This window comes from Microtus oregoni, unplaced genomic scaffold (assembly GCF_018167655.1).
Source record: "Microtus oregoni isolate MIOR12 unplaced genomic scaffold, Mior012 000010F_ref0000083, whole genome shotgun sequence".
Classification (NCBI taxonomy): Eukaryota; Metazoa; Chordata; class Mammalia; order Rodentia; family Cricetidae; genus Microtus; species Microtus oregoni.
This window is the reverse complement of record NW_024543069.1, coordinates 43,436,087-43,463,943: the sequence shown is the minus strand read 5'-3', so window position 1 is coordinate 43,463,943 and position 27,857 is coordinate 43,436,087. Positions and strand designations below refer to the sequence as shown.

The window sequence follows — 27,857 nt, the reverse complement described above, 5'->3', positions numbered from 1 at the left end:
GGGCTTGCTTCGGCAGCACATATACTAAATTGGAAACATACGGAGATCAGCATGGCCCCTACGCAAGGATGGCATGCGAATTCGTGAAGTGCTCCATATTTTTAATGGAGTGCTCCCAAACGTGGCAGGAGAAAAGGTCTGTGCTCTCAGAGCCTGGAACATGAAGGACTTTGAGAATCAGATCACTGAGCTGAAGGAGAACAACCGGAAACTCCGCATCGACTTCCCCAGGAAAGGGTACAGCAGGAGTGTGTGCCCACTGAGCGCGTCCACAGGACGGACACTGAACTCAAGGTGGAAGGGGAAGTCTGAAGCAGGGAGAGATCAGTTGCTTAGCAGTGCCTCCAAAGCAGTGAAGAGCCTCGCCGAAGGTGCAGCAGGTGGAAGACCTCCTGACGGAAAGATACATCTTCTAGAAGATGTGAAAGCCACCCAGGCAGAACCGGAGAAGGCCTTTGCAGAGACGGAAACAGAGAAGGCGTTTCGCCTCAGCTTGGAAAGCAAGTTCTCTGCGATGAAGAAGATGCAGGCGGGGGACCTGGAGTTGGCTCTGGCTCTGGAAGACAAGGACAGACTGAGGAGTTGAAGCTGTCTTTAAAGAGCAGAGAAGCTTTAATTCAGTGCTTAACGAGGAGAAATCTCAGATGGTATCTCCCGATGAGAATGTATCATCCGGAGAACTCCGGGGACTTTCTGCCTCTCTGAGGAAGCAAAGGAGACAGACGCTGAGGCTGCACAAGAGAATGGCAGAAAGAGAAACATCACTTGGAAGAGAAAAAGGCCCTGCAGGAGCAGCTCAGTGAAATTCGGAGGCGGGAAGAAGAACCGTTTTCACTTTATAGTGATTGGACATCATATCTGTTTGCCTTAAGAGCACAATCAGTTTCAAATGGAGCATTTTTGTTAAGTAGAATTCAAGAAAAAGGTCAGTGAGCTCATACAGTTTGTGAAGGACCTGCACACAGACAACCAGCACCTAAAGAAAACCATTTTTGATCTCTCTTTCCCATGGGTTTCCAGGGAAACGACAGACTTGAGTCAACAAAACAGAGATCATGGGGGACTATGCCAAGAGTGACTGCAAAAATGAATATTTAAGGCATATGGATTCCAATATTTTAGACCATGATGGGGCCAACACACCTGGTATCCTTGGAGACCAGAGCCTAGAAGACAAATTCCTAGGCCTGTTTGCCACTCTGTTCCAAAGAAGGCCACACTGTTGCTGGGAGCCAGACCAGATCTTCTGAAAGCACTGGGTGCCATGGTTTTGGAACGAATATACTCGGGAGAGCAGGAACTTCCTGGAGATCACCTTGATAGTAAAGCTAAGAAGGCACTTCAGCAAGTATCTGCTCAGCTGAGAGATGAACTTTACCTTTCCTACCCAGACGACTCATTCTCCAAGTCACACAATGAACTCAAGTCAACATGGGGGACCTGGCTAGTAAAGACAGGTGACAGAGCCAAGGTGGAGCTGAAGAATGCCTCAGTGCAAACTACCACCATAGAGGACACCCCCCCATGAATTCAAATCTAAGGGCAAGAGAGAAGCTTGGCAAGAGAAACCAGAAGAGGCCACTTTCAGCACTGACCCTGAGTCAGAGGCCTTGTGTGAGATGCAGGGCTATGAGCCACTCCCCTTCCATTCCCTAGTACAATCAACAAGGATGCTGAGAAGACAGACTTGATGCTCCAATTAAAAGCTTCTGAGTTACTGGAAAGTGTGTATGACCTTCCTGCTTCCCCCGAGGTGGTAGCTCAGCTCCAGGTTCCGGTTCTAGAGCTGCAGGGGGAACTGGAAGAGTGTGAACCATGCAATAAGAAACTCCATGACAAGCTAATTCTGGAAGAGGCAGTGATGGAGGGGGATGCACTACCCAGCCCTGCGTTGCTGAATGGGCCTGCAGCTGTTGTGAGAGCGGCCTACCAGGACAACCCAGGAGAGCAGGACCTGAAACCACATACTCTGCTTGGAAAGACAAGGAAGCAGACAGTGACCAATACACAAGCTTTGAGATGGGTTCTGAAATGTGTCCACCTGATGACCTTGCCCTATTACCAGCATGCAAAGAGAACACTGGAGACTTCTTAGGCCCAACCTCTGTAGCCATTTACTTGAATTCTAAGAGTCAACTCTCCATTAAAGACTATGTGATTGGGACTGACCAGTCTGAGAACATCAATATCCCCAATGACACAGAAGCCTTAAAACAGAAAACCCATGCCTTGCAAACCGAGCTGAATAGCTACCAGAACTTCATTGTCCAGTTACAGAAGCCTCTCAGTGTAGTGAGGCCATTAATACAGATTTTTGTGGGGCAGATGGGGCTCAAGATGGCTTGAACAAGCCTATGGGCCAAACAGATGATGAAGAGATGACAGTTTCAAGTTTGCATCAAGTACGGTATGTGAAGCATATGAAAATCCTCTGTCCACTAACCCCAGAGATGATTTGTAGGGATAAGTCCCACCCCTTAGGGGGCGTGTTCGCCTCGGGCTAATGTTTGCCTATAAATTTGGCTAGTGCACTCCCAGCCGTCTCTCCTTCTGCTTTCCTGGTCTCCGCGGGAACGGTGGTTCTGTAAGTCTATTTCGCCATTAAAGCTGTATATATATATTTACAATCTGTCTGCATTCGTTTACGCCGTTACATTTTGGCGTCCAACGTCGGGCTATTTTGCCCCGACCCAAGCGGGTAGCCCGCTAGCTAACACAGCACCCTCCTGGGTGCTGTTTTTTAGTTCGTGACTCGGGCCCCAGTGCGGAGTCCGAGACACACTCGGCCACACAGGCCCATTCTGCCCCGCCTGCTCGCCAGAGCAATTAACCCCTCCCTGCCTGCCTTGGCTAAGTTTGGAGTGGAACCCCACTGCCTGAATTAGCAGAAACTCAAGTACCTGCGGTTTTGCAACAAAAGCTTCCACAGCGGCAGATTTGGTCTGATACAAAGTGACTTGGCCGGGCGGTGGTGGCACACACCTTTAATCCCAGCACTTGGGAAGCAGAGGCAGGCAGATCTCTGTGAGTTTCAGGCCGGCCAGGCGGTGGTAGCGCACGCCTTTAATCCCAGCACTTGGGAGGCAGAGACAGGTGGATTTCTGTGAGTTCGAGGCCAGCCTGGTCTACAAGAGCTAGTTCTAGGACAGGCTCCAAAAACACAGAGACCACCACTGGCAGGAACCGATCATTGCAGGTAAAAAATTTTTCTTTTATAAATAAAATGTCTGAACACATTACTGTTCAAGAATTTAACAGTTTTTTTAATTTGTACCATGTGGGAGATTTTACAAGAGGTGTCTATCACCCCACATCTATGGATCCTTCTGGGATTCATAGTTTTCATTGGCACTAAATGGTTTGATAATAGAAATATGATAAAGTCTTTACGAGACAAATCCAGGATTCTTAAGGCAGAGATTGAACGCTTAAAAACAATTGAGAATGACAATCTTCTCAAGAATCAGTTTGAAGTTCTCCAGGCTGATGTTAAGGAGAAATTCATTACTATGGATGAGGGAACAGCTGATTTGGATTGTAAGCTTCAGTCCCTTTCTGTAGGAAATGAAACATTAACTGAGAGAATCAAAACTGCTGAATGTGACAATCGGATTTTGTCTAAAGCTTATGACAGATTGACGGAAAGATTGTCAATACAAGAAGGCACGGTTTATGCCATAAAAATTATGTCCAAAGATGAGATGTTATCTCTAATGGACAAACTTCATACTTTAGAATCCTCAATGAAGGCTTTGGAACATAATTCTGGACAGGAGATTCAGACATTGCAGAAGGCAATGGTGAATAGAATTGAAAAGATTGAGGAATTTCTAAATTCTGATGAAGAAAAGCAAAGGGTAGAAAGGCAAATTTTAACTACATCTGTGGGTAAATCTCTCCGGGACAATTTCCGCAAAGCTCTACCTACAGCTCTACCTACAGCTCTTCCTGCCTTTCCAGTAATAACAACAGAGAAGGTGATTGGTTCCAGAAACCCTAGGGTCATCAAGGAGGATACATGGGAGCCTGTCTGTATGAATGATCTCAAGGAAATAAAACAGGCTGTCATGACTTTTGGGATGCAAGCCTCTTTTGTTAAAGAGATGCTAAGATCTTGGGCCACAACAAGCAGAGCAACCCCCTCGGACTGGCTCCAGCTGAGCTCTGCGGTACTCGAGAGTGGACCACAATTGAAATGGAAATGCTTATTCAGGCAAGAGGCTAGACTCTTAGAACAGCAGGAAAAAGCGAAGGGAATTGACATTTCCCTAGATAAAATTCTAGGTGAAGGGCTCTTTTCCGACCCTCAGGAACAAGCTAATTTGGATGAAAACACACTCTCCATGTGTACTACAGCAGCCTTAAGGGCTTGGGACAGGGTACAAGACCCAGGACAGAGAATGGAATCATTTGTCAGAGTTAAACAGGGTCAGAGAGAACCCTTTAGTGACTTTTTACAAAGATTAACTAAGGCTGTACAAATAGGGATATCTGACCCAGAAGCAAGACATATAATGATTGAGTCTTTGGCTTATGAAAATGCAAATGTGGAATGCAAAAGGATTTTGGGCCCTTTAAAGCTCAGATCAGCGCCCTTGGAAGAATGGGTCTTGCATACACTCAATATTGATACATTTGATTATGGCACTGAAGCATGGGTAGAAGAAGCAATTTCCAATGGTAAAAGGAGACACCAGAATACCGAATGTTTTAATTGTGGCAAAATGGGTCATATGAAAAGGAATTGTAGACAACGGATTTTTAGAAATAATAATAATAATAATAATGCATCTTTCAGAAATAATAATAATAATAATGCATCTTCTAGAAATAACAGAAATAGGAGGACTCAACCTTCAGGTTTATGTAGAAGATGTGGAAAAGGCAGACATTGGACGAATGAATGCAGGTCTACAAAAGATAGACAAGGCAACCTGATACAGACGGGAAACGTGAGAGGGGGGGCCTCACAGGCCCCCATGGCAAACATGGTTCAGTCATTTCCAGTTTCTGCAGAGAACGTGCCTCGTCAGGACAATTAGGAAGCCCCATGCCTACTGTTACAAGCAATAATGATCAGAAAGATAAGTTATGTGTGTTTTGGCAAACTTCTATAAATGATCAAAGACCTAAACTGAGAGTGTGTGTAAATGGCATTTTTATTACTAGCCTGCAGGACACAGGTGCTAATGTAAGTATCATTACCCCAGAATCTTGGCATCCGTATTGGCCTCTTCAGAATGTAAATGTTCAGCTCCTGGGAATTGGAACCCTATCTCGAGTAAGGCAGAGCACGACATGGGTTGAATGTATAGGGCCAGAGGGACAAATAGGAAAATTAAGGCCATATGCAGCCAATATCGCAATGAATTTATGGGGTCGTGACCTATTACAACAATGGAATTCCCAAATTAACATTCCTGCTACTTCTAGAGCCTATATTTCTGAGAATAATATTAAAAGATATTACAAACGGAGAAAACCGGCCATTCGGGCTGTACAAGAACAAGCAATTGATGTCCCTTCAGAGATACCAACAGCCTTGCCTCTAAAATGGTTGACTGAGAAACCAATATGGACAAAGCAATGGCCTTTAGCTGAGGAAAAGTTACAGGCTTTAGAACAGCTGGTACAAGAACAATTAGATGCTGGACATATAGAAGAATCTACCAGCCCTTGGAATTCTCCTGTATTTGTGGTTAAGAAAAAAATCCATAAATGGAGAATGGTGACAGATCTCAGGGCCATCAACAAGGTTATTCAACCTATGGGCCCTCTGCAATCTGGAATTCCTTTGCCCTCTTTATTACCAAAAGGATGGCCTCTCATAGTTATTGATTTAAAGGATTGTTTTTTCACTATACCTTTGCAAAAAGAAGATAGAGAAAAATTTGCCTTCACAGTGCCTACTTATAACAATTCTCAACCTTCGAGGAGGTACCACTGGACCGTTCTCTCCCAGGGTATGTTAAATAGCTCCTCCCTGTGCCAATATTTTATGAACCAACCATTGCAAATAATATGCAAGAAATTTCCCAAATCTATAGTATACCATTACATGGACGACATTTTGTTATCCGATTCAAACATGGATACCTTGAACAGAATGTTTGAAGAAATAAAGATACTTTTACCTAAATGGGGATTGCAAATCGCTCCCGAAAAGATTCAGAAGGGAGATTCTGTTAATTATTTAGGTTATAAAATAGGTTTGCAAAAAATTAAGACACAAAAAGCACAAATTAGGAGAGATCGCCTACGGACTCTTAATGACTTTCAAAGACTGTTAGGAGACATTTCCAGTCTACGACCAGCTATTGGAATAACACCTGATCTAATAATTCATTTGAACAAAACCTTGGATGGTGATAAAGATTTAAACAGTCCCAGAGAATTAACAGCTGAAGCAGAAAAGGAACTGACAATGATTGAGGAAAAATTACAATAGGCACATGTGGACAGGGTGAATCCAGAGCTCGATTGTATTCTCGTCATACTACCATCAAAAATTTCTCCTACAGGAATTTTAATGCAGAGAGATGATATTATTTTGGAATGGATCTTTTTACCACATAAACCAAGTAAGAAACTGAAAACTTATGTGGAAAAAGTCTCTGAGTTAATTATAAAAGGCAAGCTGAGACTTCATCAACTAGCAGGCATAGACCCAGCAGAAATTATAGTGCCTTTCACTGCTGATGAACTAAAGAAATTATGGGAAGATAATGAACCATGGCAAAGAGCTTGTGCTAATTTTTTGGGAGACATTAATAACAACTATCCAAAAAGCAAGAGGCTTAACTTCATAAAGAGAACCTCTTGGATTCTTCCTCGAATCGTCCGTGATGCTCCAATAACTGGAGCCCGTACATTCTATACTGATGCCAATAAATCAGGGATGGCAGGTTACAAATCAGAAGACTTGGGTAAGGTGGAACAAAGTCCTTATAATTCTGTCCAGAAGGCGGAATTATATGCCATTCTTATGGTGCTAAGGGATTTTAAAGAACCTATTAATATAGTCACTGATTCACAATACGCAGAAAGAGTTATTTTACATATTGGAACTGCTGAATTTATACCTGATGATACAGAACTAACCTTATTGTTTCTCCAGGTTCAAGATTTGATTGGGAACAGGCTTTGCCCTATGTACATAACACATATCCGATCCCATACGGGTCTGCCAGGTCCTCTAGCACAAGGTAATGCAGAAATTGATCAATTATTGATTGGTAGTGTGCTACAAGCCTCTGAATTTCATAAAAAACATCATGTTAATAGCAAAGGTTTGAAGAAAGAGTTTTCAATTACATGGCAACAAGCTAAGGAGATTGTAAAGAAATGCCCTACTTACTCTTTTTATAACCAAACGCCACTGCCTGCAGGGGCTAATCCAAAGGGCACCCAAAGGAATGAAATCTGGCAGATGGATGTGTTCCACTTTGCAGAATTTGGCAAATTAAAATATGTTCATCATACCATTGACACTTATTAAGGCTTTCAGTGGGCAACTCCTTTAAGTTCAGAAAAAGCTGATTCAGTAATCACTCATTTATTAGAAGTCATGGCTGTCATGGGTATACATACACAAATAAAGATGGATAATGGTCCTGCTTATGTTTCTAGGAAAATGAAACGGTTTTTTGATTATTACAATATCAAGCATGTTACAGGTATACCATATAATCCTACAGGTCAAGCAGTCATAGAAAGATCAAATCGAACTATAAAGGATATGTTGAACAAACAGAAAGGGGTGAAAAACACCCCCAGAAATAGGTTACATAATGCTTTGTTAACCTTCAATTTTCTCAACGCTAATGAGAAGGGAACAACGGCTGCAGAAAGACATTGGATAACGGAAAAGTCTACTGAACTAAATCAACCAGTTTATTTCAAGGATGTGCTGACTTCACAATGGAAGCCAAGAGATGTGCTACGTTGGTGAAGGGGTTTTGCTCTTATCTCCACAGGTGAGGAAAAATTGTGGATACCGTCAAAATTAATAAAGGTTTGGTTTGAAGAAGAGAAGCCACTTGGAAAAGATAAATAACAATTCTTTCATAAGGATGGTGAGCATACTGATGGTAAGAAATACAGATAGGTTGGAGGCAGGGTTCTTTTCTTATCTCCACAGGAAAATACTCATCTTCAAAGAAATTAAGGGACCCTGAATATTTAATTACTGATGGATGGACACATTTTTGTAAGTATTAATTATATATATATGTCTTATTAAACATTTCTTTATAAATACGTAGAGCTGGTTTTGAAGTTGGACTCTGGCTCAGTCCCTCTCCAATTCCAAGCCTGTTAATAAGAGAAAAACCCAGAGTTTCTGGAGTTTCTGTCTTATGTCAAGAGCCATGATATGGGACAGAAAGAAATATGAGTTTAGAAAACATCTTTGCTTTTCTCCATATCTATCATACTTTTCATTGAATATATCTATCATGCCTTTCATTGAATATATATATGTATGTCTATATGATTAATGTTTAAGTTTTTCACAATGAACAATGAGTTTTTCCTGAAGTGACATTTGAAATTTCCAGGAAGAAGATGGGGCCCCACAACAACTCTACCTGGTTGATATGACATCATGATACTGATAGCGCTACTACAAGACCTGTTTTGGATACCAGCTGCACAAGACGATCCCAACTTGGTTAGCTGAAATGGTGCACATCTTGTACAACATTCTGGCCAGACCTCCACAAAATACTCAGAGACTATTTGCAATTTTTAAAGACATTGATCTTGAAATTTAACCATCATTTTACTTTCACAGGATCTCCCAGAAAGAACGTCGTCCCCATGACAGCTGGAAGTAATTCTAGAGGACGACATCCCCTCTCCCAGTAAAGTTTACCCCTGGGTTTAGGGACATCATTTAGGGGTTGGGAGGTTGGGGGAGGAATTTTATAAGCTCAGGGATCATTTTGAAAGAAAAAAAGAGGGAAAATGATGGGATAATAGATTTATAATTGTGAGTTACTGCTTTTAGACAAATATATTGGTATCGATTCTTGTATATTGATACAAAGTTAAATTATATTGACTATTGTATGCATGCATGTTTCTATCTCTGTTTAAAACATTTTTTATGTATTGACATATATTGTATTGATAAATATATATTGTATATATTTACCATATTGCAGTGTACATTTCTACCTCTGATTAAGATACTTATATAATGTTTGTGTATTGATATATATTTACCATATTGCAATGTATATTTGTACAGTGTTTATATTTGGAGGTCATTATCCTCATTTGTTACACAGTTGTTTATTGTCTTAGTCTTTAAGTTAGATAGATATTGAGAATTATATAGATAAATAGTCATCTAAGTTTGTCATTTATAATTAGACTAATCAGGTTCTCTAGATATATAAAGATTATACTCAGTATAGATAGATAGTCTTCAACCTCTTCAAAGAGCTATAGAAAATGGCCTTTAATCTAACTCAGAGTTTCGTGATAGGGAGACACAATTGCTCCTGTCAACACCGCTCTATTCCCGAGAGAATGTTGAGCACCAAAGACACTCCACCTGGAGCCTTTCTATTTGGCAGAACTGGCCTTTGGGCAAAGAAATGCCCATACCTCAACCACTGACAGAGATACAAAGCATGCATCACTGGATAAAACAGGACTGTCATATCCTGCCAAGACAGGGTAAGATAGTTTTGAAAAGTTCCTTGCCTTTAATAATGGTATGTCAGTTATGTTAGGCCTTAGCCAAAGTTGGTTGACTCAACATTGCAAACGAGACTTTGGGTGATTGCCCAGGTAGTCAGTTGTCTCTGTCAATTGTTGCACATTTTGGATGTATCTCGTTTGTTAAGTAATATTTATTCCCTTCTCAGATCTTTGACGGAGTTGAAGATTATATAATTGTAGTTACTCTCTACATTATTTAGACTCCTTGAGATAGAATGTTTAGCAAAACTTTTGTTCTCAATATTGTTTGTTATATTTATTTTTTTATTATTGTATATAGTTGTATTTGGTTTAGTTCTGTCTTATTTAGACAAAAAGGGGAGATGTAGGGATAAGTCCCACCCCTTAGGGGGCGTGTTCGCCTTGGGCTAATGTTTGCCTATAAATTTGGCTAGCGTGCTCCCAGCCGTCTCTCCTTCTGCTTTCCTGGTCTCCGGGGGAACGGTGGTTCTGTAAGTCTATTTTGCCATTAAAGCTGTATATATATTTTTACAATCTGTCTGCATTTGTTTACGCCATTACAATGATTGACAGCGGGATGCCAGAGAGCCTCACTCAGCAGCTGGTGGAACAGAAGGAGCTACAGAAGGAGCAGAATTTTAACTTGAAACTTTTCAGTGAAATCCAAGACCTGGAGAACAAGTTCCGAGACCACTCCCCGTCAAGATAGGATTCACTGGTTCAGTCCCAAGCCAGGGAGCTCCCCTTTCAGCGGCAGCAGATTAAGGATAGCCATGACACCTGTCATTTACCGTCAACACATGAGCACCATGATCAAGGCATGCGAGGAGCTTCTGCAGGCCAGCGATGTGGATAGTTGAGTGGCTGATGGCTTCTGGGAACAGCTAACACAGTGTGCTGAGCTGCCTGAGCAACTGGAAAAGCTGGTTCTTCATGGAGTGTTGGTCGGAGAAGAAACTGCAAGAAAGGTTACAAACTGAGGAAGACGACTTAACCCATCATCACCTCCTGCCTGACTTCTCCTGGGCCTTCTGCCTCTCACACACTGTCAGATGGTGGGATGTGTGGGAAGTCCTTCCTGTCCCGAGACCAGAAGGCAGACAACAAGACTGGGAAGTTCCCGAGTATAAAGAGCCATTTTCCTCAAGACTTACTAATGGAACACATACAGGATATTCGAACTTTGAGAAAGCGTTTGGATGAACCTATTAAAACAAATGAGAAGCTCCGGAAACAGCTGGAACGGCAGGGGTCTGAGACTGACCAAGGTTCCACAAATGTTTCTGCTTATTGCTCAGAGCTGCACAGCTCTCTGGCATCAGAGATACATTTCCTGAGGAAGCAGAACCAGGCCCTCCGTATGACGCTCGAGAAAGGGTCCAGAAATAAACAGAAAGGCAATGGGAAATGACTTGAGTCCCTGTCTAGGAAGGCTGTAGGTCTCCAGCACCTTCAGCTAGAGCACACCAGTATGAAGGGGGAAAATGAGAGGTTGCAGAGAGACATCAGCGAGGAGGAGAGACACAATCGGCAGCTGACCCAGGGGATCTGCAGCCACCGCCAGGAGCTGAGCAGGTACAGGAAGAAGTGAAGTCAAGGCAGCAGCTGCTCTCACAGAACGATAAGCTGCGCCAGCCCTCCAAGTGGAGCTGAAGGTGGATAAGAAGCTGGACATAGGAAGCTACAGAACGAGGCCCAAGGCGAGGCATCTAGAGAAGCCTGGAATGGGCCCGATTCTTTCAGCGACCTGCATGGCCTCCTGACAGAGATGGGGGTTCTCCGTGAGCAGCTACAGAGGAGCATCCAGACTAACAACACCCTGAGGAGCAGCTGTCACAGGGAGTGAAGACGCCCCAGGAAGGGGCCTCACTCTGGCTGTCAAGGCCCTGTTACCAAGTGGTCCCTTCAGCTGGACAAACATGATGGCAACAAACGTCCTGAGGCCAGTGATAATTCACTTGATCTATCTGAGTCCACCCGGGCAATGGCACCGAAATCAGCTTCCGGCCTCCTCTGCTCTCTGGAACTGACGTGGACTCCCTCTCCTGTGACAGGAGCATGTCCATCATCAGTCCTCCTTGCATGCCCTGCCTGACTGCTGAACACCATGAGTGGCCACCATATGCTGGGCCTCACTGAGGACTATGATGCCCCCCATAAGCCCATCAGCCGTGGCCAGAGACTGCTTGCTGAGATGGACATTCAAACTCAAGAGGTTCTGAGCCCCACAGGTCAAAAACTGGGGCCAACGATTCCACTCTCTGTGCCTCTGAGCAAGTTTCTCTTCAGCATGAGCACAGCCAGGCTGATCCTGGAAGAAGCCTCAAGGTTGCTGACACTCTTCTAGAAGCTCTCAGTCCCCAAAGATGGCCAGTGTTCACTTCGCTGTGAGCAGATTGAAGAAAGGAAGGCAGAGATCGCCAAACTGCACAGAAAGTTGTTTCAACAGGAAAAGAAGCTACAGAACCAGCAAAACTTCTGCAGCAGAAAAAGCACCAGGAGAAAGTCACGTGTGATCAGTTGGTCATGACTCACCAAGTCCTTCAAAAGGCCAGTCGAAACCTGGAACAAAGGGCTAGGACTAGGACTAGGACTGCCCATTCGGGAACATCCAGTTCCAGCAGTCTGGGCTCATGAGGACATCTTCCGGCTAATAAAGCTTGTGGTTCTGAGAAAAAAAAAGTAAGTATGGACTGTGTTCAAGGAAAGTGTATCATAAATCAACATACTTTATGAACATAATAACACAAACCTTTAAGAAAACACTCACATTGGAATCTACCAACACAAAGTCCTACAGAACCAGTGCCAACCAGTTTAGAAAATCTAGTAACTCCCCATGTTAGCTGAGGGTAGGGAAAGCCTCAAGATCAACGGAGGAAATACAGAAAGTATTTCATAGAACCCAACAGGATACAAACTCACAAGCCACAGAAAGGAACTTTCTCAACCAGACAGGCAAGATTAAGACACACCTACACCTCATGCTTAGTTCCCGGGGAGCGGTTTCCCTCGAGATCGTCCTACACCCACTCCCAATGCCTACTGAGTGTCTCACTAGGGACCCCACCCACGCAATGTGCAGGAATAGGAACTCAAAGGAACACAGACTAAAAAGAAGGAAAGGGAGACATGGCCATGTACTTAGGGGCTTTTATGGAACCAAAGTAAAGCTTGGCTAATTAACACAAATCATGATTATATTTATGTAATACTACAAAGCTGTACAAGAACAGGACAAATCAGAAAAACTTAAGGATACAACTGACAAAGCACAATATTCTGAAAACCAAAAATTATTATGGAAGAGGAGTCCTAAATCAGTGAAGAGAGACACAGACTAGAAGACTCAGAAAGCTTATCTTGTGGAAACTGACAAGCTGACTTATGATTTATCTAGAAAGATACATGTCCCAGGAGAATGAAAATGATTTGTATGTAATGTTTTATCTAACAATTTATATAACTTTACTTGCTGTAAAGTACAGAAACAAAAACAGCATGGTATTAGCATAAGGACTTTCCCATAAGTCAGTGGCACAGAAAAGAATTCAAAAAACAGATCCAAAAAATTCAATTAATTTTCCAAGAAAGTGCAAGGTGATTTAATTTGTGAAAACAACGTCTTCCTTGAAGGCTGGTCTTTTCTACACAGGCATGCACACACACATACAGAGAAAATGAAGAAGAATGCCTTTTTTGTGACATTGGAGGACACTAATCACCAAATCACTATTCTTCTTAAATGAGAAAATACTGAGCGACATGTTTTTGCTGGATTTCCTGCACATTGCACCACCTAGAGACGGAACAGTGTAGACAAGCAACTGCCAAATAAAGGAAGGATAAAACCTGAAAAGGGTCATTTTGCAGCCCTAGATGTTCAAGATGGAGGCAAGTCACTCATCAGGGGAGGAGATGAAAGAATCACTGTTACCTACAAAGCCAACCTGCCAAAGGACCTTCAAGTTCAACGGTAGTTTCTCATACAAAAAGAGGACAGGGAAGAAATCACCCACTGGCAATCTATGAGACTTGTTTCATTGGTAAAATTCTAACAGTTCAGTGACCAGCGGGAGGGGGGGTGGGGGATTCTCTGAAGAGCTGGGAGAAGAGAAACTATTATCAGAATAGATTGTATAAAAAACATCTATTCTTTTTTAAACATCTATTTTCAATAAAAGAAAAATATAAACCCATCAAAGGGGGACTTAAGATATATATGAAGGTACAATGTGTAGAACTTATTGGATGAATTAAAGCAAAATTATAGTCAAGTTGGGTGCTAACTAGAAATTTTAGCACACTAAGGAGTTTTTAATTTTGTGGTGATTTGAACTCTGTTTCCTTCAAATTCAGATGTTGAAGCCCTAAATGATAGTACCTCAGCACGTGACTGTATTTCTAGAGTCCTTACAGAGGAAATGGAAATTAAGAGTTTTAAATATGCATATTGAAGAGTTTACTAGAATTTGCCTCAAAATCTGAAGTGTGAACATGGGTGAGAAATGTGTGGAGGGCAGTGGGGATGGGGCAGGCTTGGCCATCAGTGAGGTTATTCAGTGTACCTACAAAGATGTTAGAGTGTGAAGATGTAGCTCAGGAGAGTACCTGGGTTCAATTCCCAGCAACCACTGAAGCCCCAAAACCCAAAAAACAAACAAAAAAAAACCTGTCACCTGTATGGCTTTGAAAACTTTTAAAAGTACTTTGTTCTAAAGGAATAAATTTTCTAAGACGAAACTCTAGAAGCTAGAAAATGAGTGAATGACTAGTAAATGACTCGTGTGTAGCATGCGGCACAGAGAGCAGATGGAAGGAGACTGTCATGACAGACCCGTGTGTAGCGTGTGCACAAACAGCAGATGGAAGGAGACTGTCATGACAGACCCGTGTGTAGCGTGTGCACAAACAGCAGATGGAAGGAGACTGTCATGACAGACCCATGTGTAGCGTGCAGCACAGACAGCAGATGGAAGAAGACTGTCATGAGCAGACCCTTGGGCTGGGGAATGGAGCCCATAGGCCCCACAGCCTTGCTAGCTGCAGAATGAACAGCTCCTCTCTTCTGGTTCTGCTGTGCCTGCAGTCTGCCTCCTCCATGTCCCTCCTTGCTAGCACGTGACTTTACTCTCATACTTTCATACACTGCCCTCTCAGCATCTTCCTAGAAGAACTTGGACCTTGCTACACATTGCCTGGCCTCCCAGGATTGCTCTGAAATTTGGTCGAAGGCTTCATGAGCCTACGCCTTTGGCATCTTGCAAGTCTGCAGAACCGGCCTGACATGTATGATACATGGTCCGCCACCAGCTTGCTTCATCTTACTGGTGCCTGAGTGTACTCATAAGGAGCAAGGCAAACACTGGCAGAGGACTTTGAGAACCTAGATCCGTGTCTTTGATTCACCTACTTTGTAGCTGCCCCTCTGTGTGATCCTGAAAGTTCAGCACTCAGGAATCAGAGCAGTAAGCCTCTGGTTCTGAAAGTTCAGCACTCAGGAATCAGAGCAGTAAGCCTCTGGTTCTGAAAGTCTTCCTTAACCATTCTTCCACTTTATTCTTTGAGACAGGGTCTCTGGCCGAATCTGGAGCTCCCCGGTAAGCATGATGGCCTGAGTTTGATCCTAAGGATCCACATGGTGGAAGGAGAGAACCAGTTCCTCCTTGGTTGGAATGGGATTGTTCACTCTGTATCACTATTTAATGGGAGCATGCGACTTGCGGTTTTGATTTTTACAAAAGGGCCTCAAATTTAGAAGATTTATTTAGCCTTGAGTCTCAGAAGAGATTTTGGACATGGAATTTGAGTAGTGTTGAAGTGTTAAGACTACAGAAGTGCAAGCTGGACTAAATGCGTTTTGTGTTGTGGGATGGTAGTCCATCTTTGGGAGCAGGGGGTCAAAAAAGCTGTTTTCTGGTCATGAATTTCCTCTTTTGTTGTTTTTCATCTGGAAAGGTTAGGGTTTCTATTGCTGTGAAGAGACACCATGACCACAGCAATTCTTTTTATTTATTTATTTAATTTATTTATTTTGTATACAATATCCTTTGTGCGTGTATGCCTGATCGCTAGAAGAGGGCACCGGACCTCATTACAGATGGTTGTGAGCCACCATGTGGTTGCTGGGAATTGAACTCAGGACCTTTGGAAGAGCAGGCAATGCTCTTAACCACTGAGCCATCTCTCCAGCCCGACCACAGCAATTCTTATAAGGAAAACATTTAATTGGGGCTGGCTTACAGTTCAGAGGTTCATTTCATTATCATCATGGTGGGGGCATGGCCATGCAGGTAGACATGGTGCTGGAGAAGTAGCTGAGAGTTCTGCATCTTGTAGGCAACAGGAAATGGTTTGTGTGTTACCCTGGCCAGTATCTTGAGCGTACATAAGACTTTGTAGCCCACCTCCACAGGGATACACTTCCTCCAAAAAGACCACACCTTCTCACAGTGCCACTACCTTTGGGGGTCATTCTCTTTCAAACCACCACAGAAGGTCTTATTTCTGCTTCATTCCCAAAGGCTAGCTTTGCTGGGTACAGCAGCTTTAGTCTGAAGTGATTTTCTCTCAGGACCTCAGTATATCACTTTATCTCCCCCCCCCCCCCCCGGCCTGTAGCTTCTGCTGAGGAATCTGCTATTTGTTTGTTGTTGTTGTTGTTGTTATTTTGAGACAGGGTTTCTCTGTGTAACAGTCCTGGGGGTCCTAGACCTCACTCTGTAGACAAGTGGGCCTCGAACTCACAGAGATCTATCTGCCTGCCTCTGCCTCCCAAGTGCTGGGATTAAAGATGTGCCGCTCCCCCCCCCCCCCGCCCCCAGCTCAGAAAGGAATCTGCTATTAATCCAACTGGAACATGCTGGATTGGGACTAGGGCTTTCCTATGTTAAAATAGATTTTAAAATTTTTTTCTTTGCTTTGAACTTCAGCACTTACGCTTGCCTACAGCATCCTGTATTGAAGATCTTTTCTGGTCAAACTGTGGCTCTAATATACCTCACTTGCATATATGTCTGCATTTAACCCAAGGTTTGATTCTTCTCACGTTATTTCATTGAAATGGTTTGTGTCCTTACCTTTTTCCTTTGAGTATTCAAAAGAATATATACTCTTTGTTCACTTAATGGTATCCCAGAAGTCCTGAATACATATTCTTGCCCTGACTGAGCTTTCAAAAGGCCTGTCTTCAAGTTACAATAGTCTTTTTAATATTAAAATAAATTGAACTAAAATACAATTACATCAGTTATCCCTTCCCTTTCCTCCCTCTCAAATTCACGATCTCTTTAATTACTGTTACACATCTGCATCAATATGTAAACACAACCTGTTGGGTCCATTTAGTGTTGGACTAGCTATAGGACTTCAGGGCTGACCCCTTGGTACTGGGTAACTAGTTAGGGGCCTCATCCCTGGGTTCTCATTCTAGGGGCGGGGGATCATGAGATCTTCAGTAGATGTTAGAATGTCATTAGTGTTGTCACTGTTCAGGTCTCACGTAGGTTCATACTGAGGTGTCATGGGTAGAGCTTCCTTGTTACTTTTAGGAGCCACAGCCTCACAGCAGACTTCCTGACCCTCAGCCATTTATAACCGTTCTACCCTCTCCCTTACGTTCCTGAGCCTTGGGTGCAGGAATTGTATTGTAGATATATCAGTTGGGGCTTGGTACCTCACAGTCAGGCTATTTTCTTCACTTTGACCAACTGTAGTTTTCCATGATGGTCTGTCTGTGTCTTCCGAAAAGGGAGGTTTCTTTGATAAGGGGTGTGGTGGTTTGAATGAGAATGGCCCCTGTAGGCTCACAGATTTGAATGCTTTGTCACCAGGGAGTGGCACTACTTGAGAAGGATTAGGAGGTGTGGCCTTCCTTGTTGGAGGAAGTATCACTGGGGGTGGGCTTTAAGGTTTCAAAAGCCCAAGCCAGGCCCAGCCTCTCTCTCTTCCTCCATCCGGTGGGTCAGGATGTAAGCTCTCAGCTACCGCTCCTGCACCAAGTCTGCCTGCTACACTCCCCACCATAATGGTCATGGTTCTAAAACTGCTAAAACTGTAAGTGAATCCCACAATTAAATGCTTTTTTAAAAAATAAGAGTTGCCATGGTCATGGTGTCTCTTAACAGCAATAAAACACTGGCCAGGCTGGATGGGATGTAGCATATGCCAGCCTGGCTGGACTTGGAGGATAGATACAGCATGTGGTGAGATGGGATAAGATCACGGGTTCAGACATTCTTTCCTCTGCTGAATCTAGATTGTCTGTTGAGGCTAGCAAATGCATTTTTTATTTAATTTACTAAGTTTTTTCATCTCAAGATTGCTGTTTGGTTCTTTTTCTTTTTTTTTCTTTTTTTTTTTAAATATTTATTTATTATTATACAATATTCTGTCTGTGTGTATGCCTGAAGGCCAGAAGAGGGCACCAGACCTCTTTACAGATGGTTGTGAGCCACCATGTGGTTGCTGGGAATTGAACTCAGGACCTTTGGAAGAGCAGACAATGCTCTTAACCGCTGAGCCATCTCTCCAGCCCCTGTTTGGTTCTTTTTCAATATGTTTCTTTATGGAATCTTGCATTCATAGTATGTAGTATCTCTTTAGTATCATCTCACTGTATTCTTTTGGATCTCACTTTTTAAAATATAATCATTCCTTCATCCTTGAATTTTTTCTTTGCAAATTAGTGTAAAAAAGAATGGGTTTCACTATGACACATCTGTCCTCTACGTGGTTCATATTCATCCCTGCAATGCCTTTTACACCCTCCTCACAGGCCCCTTTCTGGCCCCAGTAATAATCATTCCTTTTCATTCTTTAACACTTCATCCCTTTAGGTTATTTGGAACTTCACAGTCAGGGTTTTCTCTGAGCGCATCAAGTCACTCCTCAGTTCAATTCCTCACGCTCCCACACTGAGATCTGTGTAGCTGGAATTCAGACAGTGCTACCATTTTGGCGAAATGACCCTCTTAAAGGCAGATTTCTCCTGCCATGTTGGCATTGTAGATGGCCACCACAGAACAGTCTCCCTATAACTTCTTTGGTCATGAGTAATGATTTCGTGCAGCGTGTGCAATGTGTGCAGCCCTGGAGGTGAAACCCACCGACTCCTCTGTGGAGCACACCAAAGCAGAGGAGGGTGCAGCACAGAGTGGGAGTCACAGCCCTTTCGGACAATTAAAGCTGCTCAGGATCTGCTGATGCGTGCGAGCTTTGCTATAGCACAGGCTTTCAGCATGACTGGCCCCAGCAGAGTGCACGGGGTAGAACTTGCCCCTGTAACCAATCAGTGATGCAGACTTGAGAGCAGCATATGGTCAGACAGGGTGCGTGGGTAAGGTGGCAGGCACTTCCTGGGTGAGGCGGGAGCAGAATCTTGGTGCTCCTTTGTGCTTCTATAGTGCACCCAGGTGGACTACACAGCCGAGCTGAGTACATTCTCTTTGGTCTTGCTCGTCTGGGGACTGGTCAATGCTGGACTCCACGGGATGTCCAGGGCCCCTTTGGCACAGCCGCATTGGCAGACCAGCATGAGCACTGCACTACTGCTGACGAAGAGACTTGGGTGGGCTGCACTGGGAACAGGTGGCAGGAGTTCGTGGGCCTTCATGAGCCTCCGTGCTTATGGCTAGTCATGCTCCTGACAGCCAGCCCTTCCCAAAGGGAAGGCACCCTGGTGTCCTGATTCTAGAGGGTGACACTGTTCTATTACAATGCCTGTCCCTACAATATAGGGCACAGTGAACGTCTGCAGAGTCCCAAAGATGGGAACACACAGGTGAGGATTTTGACTCCAATGCCAGTTTAAGTTCAGATAGCCTTTTAAGCCGGCTTTAGTAATAGCATCCTGGGGCATCACAGTGGACTATGTGAGCTCCTTTTAAGGTTCCTGACATTAAGAAGCATGAAGGTTATGCAAACTTCCAGGAGTGACAACTGTGAGCACACACTGACTCCGTAATGGACCCCTTTGTCGCCCTCGCAGGGAGGCTGGTCTCCTCGAGCTGTGAGTGTCGAGTGGCAGGCACCAAGACACTTTGTTTTCCTTACTGTGCTGTCGTCCTGGCCTCAGATTCTCACAGGAGTCCAGTCTCTAGTTCCCAGGCACTCCAATGGTCACTCACCTCAGAACACAATTTTGCATCGTTAGCTTTTCCATGTGGAGGAGGTAAGCAATGAGGACTCTGTTCAGCTGTCCGTCAGGAGGGTATCTCTGCAACCTTTAGAGCAGGCAGAAAAGAAAAAAAAATCCTTACAATGTTTTTAAAGGCACAGAAATTGATTAGAAACTCATTAAAATAAAATTCTAATCATAGAACGCCAAAAGAGCATAGGAATTATTTGGGAAATCTTTTTCTAATACATGCATCTAATGAATGACACGTGGCCACACTATGCACACAGAGCATTGTGGACTCAGAGCAAGGTGACTTACAACAGAATCAATGAAACTGAAGCACATTGAGCAGAAAATGAGTAAGCAGCCAGCGACGTCTAGAAACTCTCCACGGCCATCATAAGGAAAGTGAAAGCCACGATGATGTGCAGCCTCGCATCCTCAGAATAGCCAAGTTAAAACCAGTAATACCAAACACCAGAAAAGAGGCCCAGCTGGTGCTGTGTTTCAGGATTTGAGTCTGAAGTGTCCCCTGAAGGCTCACATATTGAAGGCCTGCTGCCAGCGGCTGGGATTTTAGGAACTGACTGCACTGGGGGCTCTGCCTTCATCAGCAGATGACGGGGACCCTGGGGATGTGACTCTAAGGGTCTATCTTGTCCTCAGTCTCCACTTTCCCTGTCTCGCTCTGCTGTCTGGCTGCTGTGAGGTGATGAGCTCCGCTCCAGTGTGCTCTTCCTCACCACAGAAGGCAATGGAGCCACTCTACTCATAGTCGCTAAGATGCAGAAACCTAAACGTCCTTCCACTATTGAATGGATAATGAGACTTATTATACATATACAAACAGAATACTATTCAACTGTAAAGAAAATGAAATCATGAAATTTACAGGTAAATGGGTGGAACTCGACAAATGCGGCATCTTCTCTCTCATCTGTGGTTTCCAGCCCTAAATCTTCACACAGGAGTACACAGCCTGGAATAACTGCAGAAGCCGGGAAGTGAAAGTGAACCTTTGGGGTGGAGGAGCTCTAGAGACCAGAATAGCAGGATCTGGGTGATTTAACGTGAGAGACAGGAAAAGGGAGGTATTAACTGGTGATGTTTGAAACAGCCACAGGGAATGTTACTTTATATACAGTACACATATGTAAGCGTATGGTTTCTTGAATGAGGACAGTCACCACAGGCTCATTTGAGTGTCCCTAGTGTACTGATCAGGAAGGAGTAGGAGGTGTGGTAGTGGAGTGGGTGTGACCTTGAGGATGCGTGTCACTAGGGGTAGTAGGCTTTGAGGTTTCCTAGTCTCTGTCTTAGCCTCCTCCCTGCTTTGGTTCAGGATGTAAAGTTCTCAGCTACTGCTCCTGTGCAATTACTGTCTGCTTCCTGCCGTGATAATAATAATAAACTAACCTCTGAAACTAAGAAATCACTCAGTTAAATGCTTTCTTTCCTAAGAGTTGCCTTGGTTATGTCTCTTCACAGCGATAGATTAGTCACTAAGACAAAGCGTAGGTACGCACACACTCACACACGAAGGGAAGCTACTTACGATAATGCTCTTTCTGAGAGCTGTGGACTATTTAACAAACCCCAGTACCAGGTCTGAGAAACCTCCTTTTGGGCTTGGGTCAGGGGAGTCCAAAAGGCTCCCCAGACAACACAGGTTATGACTGTTGCCCTGGGCTGTCTCCCAGGAGTTGAAGGTATGTCCTTATTGCTGAAGACAACGGTATATTTGGCCCACAGGATTCAGAGGGTTCAAGCTGGACCTGGCCTGAGGGCCTCCTCCTGAGGACTAGCTTCTATTACCTGATGGTGCTAGGAAGGCTGCCAAGAGGATGCCCACAAGCCACAATGGCCAGCAGGGCACGCTATCCCTAAAGGTGCAATAGTGGCGCTTATATTCTGGCAGTAACAAACAGCTGTCTAGCTGGATATCAGGTCTCATCAACAAGTGGAAAATCATGCCTGGGACTGGAAACCTAGCAACCCTCCTGGCCAGAGGCATCACGGATCTCAGAGAACCCACTGCTGCCACTCTTCCAACTGAGCACCATCCCTAACTGTATTCCAGACACTTACACCACAGCTCAGTGTGGCTCTCGCCCCTCCACACATCAAAGCAGCTTCCTTCTGAAGCAGATGGAGACCACTGCAGAAACCTACAACTGCTCAAAGGCAGAGAACAACTGGTGGGGTGCCTGAGCTGAACAGATCCATCCATGACACAACCCCTGTTGTACGCTGTGAATGTTTTATTAGCATTGGTTAATGAATAAAGCTGTTCCGGCCAATGGCTTAGCAGAGCAGAGGTAGGCGGGAAATCCGAACAGAGATATTTAGAGAGAGCAGGCAAAGTCAAGGAGACGCCATTGTAGCTGCCGAACGAGAAAGACGCCGCCAACAGAACCTTACTGGTAGGCCACAGCCTTGTAGCAATACATAGATTCATAGAAATGGGTTAAGATGTTAGAGTTAGTTAATAAGAAGCCTGAACCAAGAGGCCAAACAGTGTTGCAATTAATAATAGTTTCTGTCTGTTTGTTCAGGCTGGACAGTTGGGAAACAAATGAGCAGTCTCCAACTACAAAATGGTGCCCATAGGTTTGGGGCTAACGTGCATCACCAGCCACACACTTTGGGTCCAGGTGCTTGTATACTTGGGGTTAGAAACAAAGTAGCTGAGAGCATGCATGCTGCTCAGCACCCCTGCCTGGAAAAGCAGCTGGATCAGGTCTGTTAGGTATGCACAGGTAGGAAAGCATGGCGATTCCTGCTGCCATACACAGAGACATTTCCAGGCCACACAGCATGCTGCATGGCAGATTTAGCTTTTACTGAGACAAAAAGGGTTTATGTGCTGCATGGTGCTTCCCAGAGTTGAGGTGATGAGCACGGCTCCTACCCAGCAGTTCCAGAGTTGGCAGTAATGTACCTATGCCATATTGAAAGGCCAAGAGAGGTGGAACCAGCATCTAGGGCTCTGCAATCACACTGCTTACCATTTTAAAATGTTCCTTGTCAGAAAAGTATTTCAGATACACAACAGGACACATTCAGACATAAAAGACCTCTAAATGAGATACAGTGTGTTTTAAAATGTACGTAGGCTTGGGAGAAAGAGGAAGAAGAATACAGACAGTTATAAAAAGAAGTAAAGTCTTTAAAGAGACAGTAAAAGCAATATAAAAGAGTACAGACAGTCATAGATTAAAGGAGTAAAGAAAGATAAGCCATGTAAAGATGGAAAATACAGAGACTGGATTATGTATATTGTTGTGTTTTCTTTGAATTTTTTGACTGCAGGGAGACATTTGATTTTGGGAGCTGCTAGCTAAACCAACATATATGTTTTAAGGGTATCTTGATTTCAAAATTTGAGTCTAAGGGTATGTTACTTTGGAAAAGAAATTCTGCTTTTGTTTCCACAGAGGATGGGAACCTGTAGATTCCTTCCAGGCTAAAGTGGTTTGATAGAACAATACCCCCCTAAAAGGTTTCCATGAACCCCTAAAAATACTTACCCCAACAAAGAGCAGGGAGCAGTTTGAGCAAAATGATGCCCAAATTCCCAAAATGATTGTTTATAAATGTTTGTTTTCATTTAAAAGAGGTTGGGTATAAATCATTAATGGTCACAGTCAATCTTTCTCTCTCTCTCTCTTAAAGGGAGATATGATACAGAGATGAATACTTTGCATTGGTATGGATCTTGGTCTATTGATACAAATTTAAGGGCAATTTTGTTAAATGTATTTCTGTTACTGTTTAGACAGCTCATTTAAAAATGTAATGTATAATTAAAAATTGCAGATGAATAGGTAGTCCTAATAGTCAAACTGTATTCATATTAGTTAGGTTTTCTAGATATAGAGAGATATAATTCAGTTAGATTACCTTCAACACTTCAAAGACCTATAGAATATGGCATTTAAAACATTGTAAGAACTTAGACTTTTCTCAACAGTGAGACATGTCTGCTTCTGGCAGCACTAGTTACTTCAGAGAGGTTGATGGGCATTGATGGGCATCAATAAAAACCTGTTATGGAATTTGCCTTCAATGTGACAAGACTAGCCATTTGGGCAAAAAACTGCTCTTTCCTGGACTTCTAGATGGTATGTTATATGAACTGCACATGCAGGACCCACAGAAAAGTGACTGCTGAACTTTCCAAAAGACAGGATGGTCCTTCAGAGTTTCTTCTTCACAGAAGAAACTGTCACATTCTGCAGGATACAGAAGAGAGTGACTGACAAACTGCCAAGACAGGCAAAACAGCCTTCCAAATTTCCTGCTTCATGGAAAAGTCTGCCAGGTTCTATGGGCCTGTAGGCTGAGGATGGATGCCCCAACATTACAAAAGAACTGTGGGTGATTGTCCAGGCAGTGAGATGTCTCTGTCAGTTCTAAAACTTTGGAAGGTGCTTACAATGCCCTTCTGGTTTACTTAGGTAATATTATATCCTTCTTAGGTCTTTGAAGAGTTGAAGACAGTTATAGCTTTCCTTAGTTATGATAAAGGATAAATTAGATATAAAACTTTAGATTCACAAAGACAGAATGGATGACTAAATATTATAACTGTAATTGTTGCTTGATACCTATTTTGTTATATGTAATTTTACTATGTTAAAATCAAAACCTTCCTTTTTAATTAGACAGAAAAGGGGAGATGATGTGGGATTCCCCTCTGGATGCTGTGAATATGTGATATGTGAATATCACTGGTTAATGAATAAAGCTGTTTCGGCCAGAGCAGAGATAGGTAGGAAATCCAAACAGAGATATAAAGAACAAGTAGCGGGAAATCTGAACATGTGTGTGTGTGGAGAGAGAGACAGAGAGAGGAGGAGGAATCAAGGAGACGCAGTGTAGCTGACAAAGGAGAAAGATGCCACCAGAACCTTACTGGTGGGCCACAGTCTCATGGCAATACACAGATTAACAGAAATGGGTTAATTTAAGATATAAGAGTTAAGAAGAAGCCTGAGCTAATAGGCCAAACAATGCTGCAACTAATATAATTTCTGTGTGTTTACTCGGGCTGGGTGGCCGGGAAACAAACGAGCAGTCTCTGACTACAAACTCCTGCACTAAGGTCAGGGAATGTCACAGATGATAGTGCAGACAGATTGTAAGAGCCAGAGGACCAGGAAGTCTGCTGCACAATTGTGTTTTCTAGACAGGGAAGCTACACCCATGAAGTCACAATAGGGTTGCTGAAACAAGGCCTGAGCAGTGACACCACCAGCTGACATGCAGTGTGAACGGGGAAGTTTCACAGAGCTCTGTCTCTAAATGAAAAGCATTCCCGAAATGGTTGTCCGATACTAAGTGGTCAGCCCTGAAGCCCGATAATACAAACTCAGAGAGAGAAATTGGGGTTCAACTTGAAGGTCAGAAAAACAAAGCAGCCAGCCACTGGTTCTTACCTTGACCTCAGTACGAAAATGGTGATCCTGCCTCCAGGAATCTCAGAATGAGACTGAGAGCTGTCTCCTCCCGTTTTATAATCCTCTCGAGTTCTGGGATCAAAGGCGTGCACCACCCAGTTTCTATGGCAAACTAGTATGTCTACTGGGATTAAAGGTGTGTGTTATTGCTGCCTGGTCTATAAGGCTGGACAATATGGCTGTTTTACTCTCTGAACTTCAGACAAGCTTTATTTATTAAAATATAAACGAAATATCACTACACAGCCCTAGAAACATATACATACAAGCAAAACTACATGATTCAGCAGATTGCCATCCCCGTGGGTGTATGTGTGTACGTGTAATAGTAATAATTAAAAAGAGGCCATGAATTTGAGAAGGAGCTGGGAGGAATGAAAGGGATGGAGGAAGGAGGCAGAGGAAATAATGTAATTGTATTTTAATTAAAAAAAATAAGTGTTTTAAAAAGGACTGGCAAAAATTTAGTAGTCATTTCACCACATAAAATGATTAATGATCAGATGGAAAAGTCCTCTACACCATTCATCTTTAAGAAAATGCCAATTAAAACTACTGTGCCAGGAGGGCCTGGGCAGCTCAGCTGCCACCCCAGCCCAGACATAGTGCTTCGAGTCAGTCAGCTCCAGCACCTATTCCATCTCCAAGCTGCTGGACCAGATCCAGGAGCACATCACCACCACTGAAGGTGAAAACCCGAGGCACGGCCGTGTCTGCACAAGTCTCAGTGGGCCAGGAGAGGCCTTGAGGCACACTTGTGGTAATTAGGTGTTTGCACGTAGAGCTGTGTGGGTGAAAACTAAACCCAGGGATGTGCTAGTTCCCAAAGCCACTGGGAGGAGCGGGTTCGCAATGGCGGGGGGTGGGAAAGATGGAAGAACTAAGTGCACACACGGTAGAGAGAAGCTGAACCACTGTCCACGTTCCAGGCCTGAGCTACTGCTAGAGGCCATGTTGACATGTATGGCCTGACCTGTGCTGCCACCCGAGGCCATGTTGACGTCTGTGGTCCATACTGCTACCGAGGGCCGTGTTCGGGAGGTCAGGTGGATGTTTGTGGGCCGGGCTGTTGCTGGGGATCATGTTGGTGTCTGGTCTGCACACTGGAGCAACTGAGGTCTGTGGCAGGCGCTGATACTGGAGGCCAGGTGGAGGTTCATGATCCGTGTTCCAGCTGGCTGTAAAGGACAAGGAAGCTTCTACTGCAGTGGTATTTCAATTACCATCTGGGCTCCACAGTCCCACAGTCAATGCCCTGATGGCCACTCAGGCCTAGAGGACCTTCTGGTACCGTGGCCGCCAGGGCCATGATATATAGGTTTAAACTATGTATCTATCATTCTATTTGCCAGCAAAGACTTGGAAGTCAGATGGGTGTGTGTGTGGAAACCTGTTAGATCAGAGAAGCTGAGAAGCAACAAGCTGACCTTGCTTTTTGGCTGGAGACCTAGCAGGAGTTGTGTTTCTTCACTGGTCCTAAAACCAAAAGGAATCACCAAGCTCAAGTCCTTGCCCTTTCCTTCCTGTGCATCTTCTCTATTCAGACTGTTGGTTTCTCAATTCCAGTCAGATAGTTGCTAGCTCCACCCCCATTCAAGGTAAACAAGGAGATCAAAATTCCCTCAACAGGTGATCAGGGTGCATTATGTGAAATTCCCAAATAATCAATAAAAATTATGTTAATAAAAACTATAATGCTACACTGTCACATGCTCAAGAGAATGGTTGTGTGGTGGTTTGAATAAGCACAGCACTCTAGACTGAGCGGTGGTGCACGCCTTTAATCCCAGCACTGGGAAGACAGAGGTAGGAGAATCTCTGTGAGTTTGAGGCTAGCCTGGTCTACAGATTTGGTTCCAGGACAGCAGGCTGTTACACAGAGAAACCCTGTCTTGAAAAACAAAAACAAAGAACAGTCCCAAAGGCTCATATATTTGAATGTTTGGTCCCCACCTGGTGGAACTTTCTGGAAAGTGGTCTTGTTGGAGGATGTGCATCACCAGGAGAGAACTCTGATGTTTCAAAAGCCCAAACCATTCCCAGCTATCTCTTCTGCCTTGTCGTTGCAAGCTCTCTGCTAATACTCTAGAATCATGCCTGTCTGCCTGCCTGCTACCATGCTCCCCACCATAATGGTCATAGACTCAGCCTCTGAAACTGTAAGCCCTGGAATTAGACATTTCTCTCCCACTTGCCTGTTCCCAAATACCCAGAGGCCATTTCCCTGAATAACTCACTCAGAGGCATAATTTAAATTATAAATGCTCAGCTAATAGCTCAAGCTTATTACTAACTAGCTCTTACACTTTTTTTACACTCTGCCACACATGGTAGTTTCTTTATTAGCATAGTGCATTCATCTCCTGCTCCCTCTGTGTCTGGTTGGCAACCCCTGACTCCTCACTTCTCCTTCCCAGAATTCTCTGTTTGGCTCTCCCATCTTACCTTATTCTATTCAGCTATTGGCCAATTTGTTTATTAAAACAATCACAGTGACAAATCTTTACAGTGCACAAAGGGATTATTATTCCACAGTAAAGCCCTATTAAATCCTTTCTTCTATAAGCTTGCCTTGGTTATGG

The 27,857-nt window shown here is 43.7% G+C and overlaps 1 protein-coding gene, 1 non-coding gene and 1 pseudogene across 12 annotated transcripts in view; 2 read left to right on the top strand and 1 right to left on the bottom strand.

Moving 5' to 3' along the window:
• On the top strand, positions 1-103 carry LOC121453079. The gene has a single exon (XR_005974955.1). It is a non-coding gene; the product is annotated as a U6 spliceosomal RNA (small nuclear RNA).
• Gpr160 (G protein-coupled receptor 160) overlaps positions 1-27,857 on the bottom strand; it is a 53,891-nt gene that overhangs the window by 9,082 nt on the left and 16,952 nt on the right. For 7 of the 11 annotated variants that reach the window (XM_041659326.1, XM_041659325.1, XM_041659329.1 and 4 more), the window contains 3 exons: positions 19,821-19,916; positions 12,229-12,361; positions 10,485-10,650 (listed from right to left, as the gene is read on the bottom strand). The gene's annotated coding sequence lies outside the window, so the exon portion shown is untranslated. Of the gene's footprint in view, positions 1-10,484; positions 10,651-12,228; positions 12,362-19,820; positions 19,917-26,248; positions 26,378-27,857 lie in introns of those variants that run through there. The other 4 variants (XM_041659334.1, XM_041659335.1, XM_041659332.1 and 1 more) reach the window with 3 other exon arrangements.
• LOC121452775 lies at positions 74-12,330 on the top strand (annotated as a pseudogene).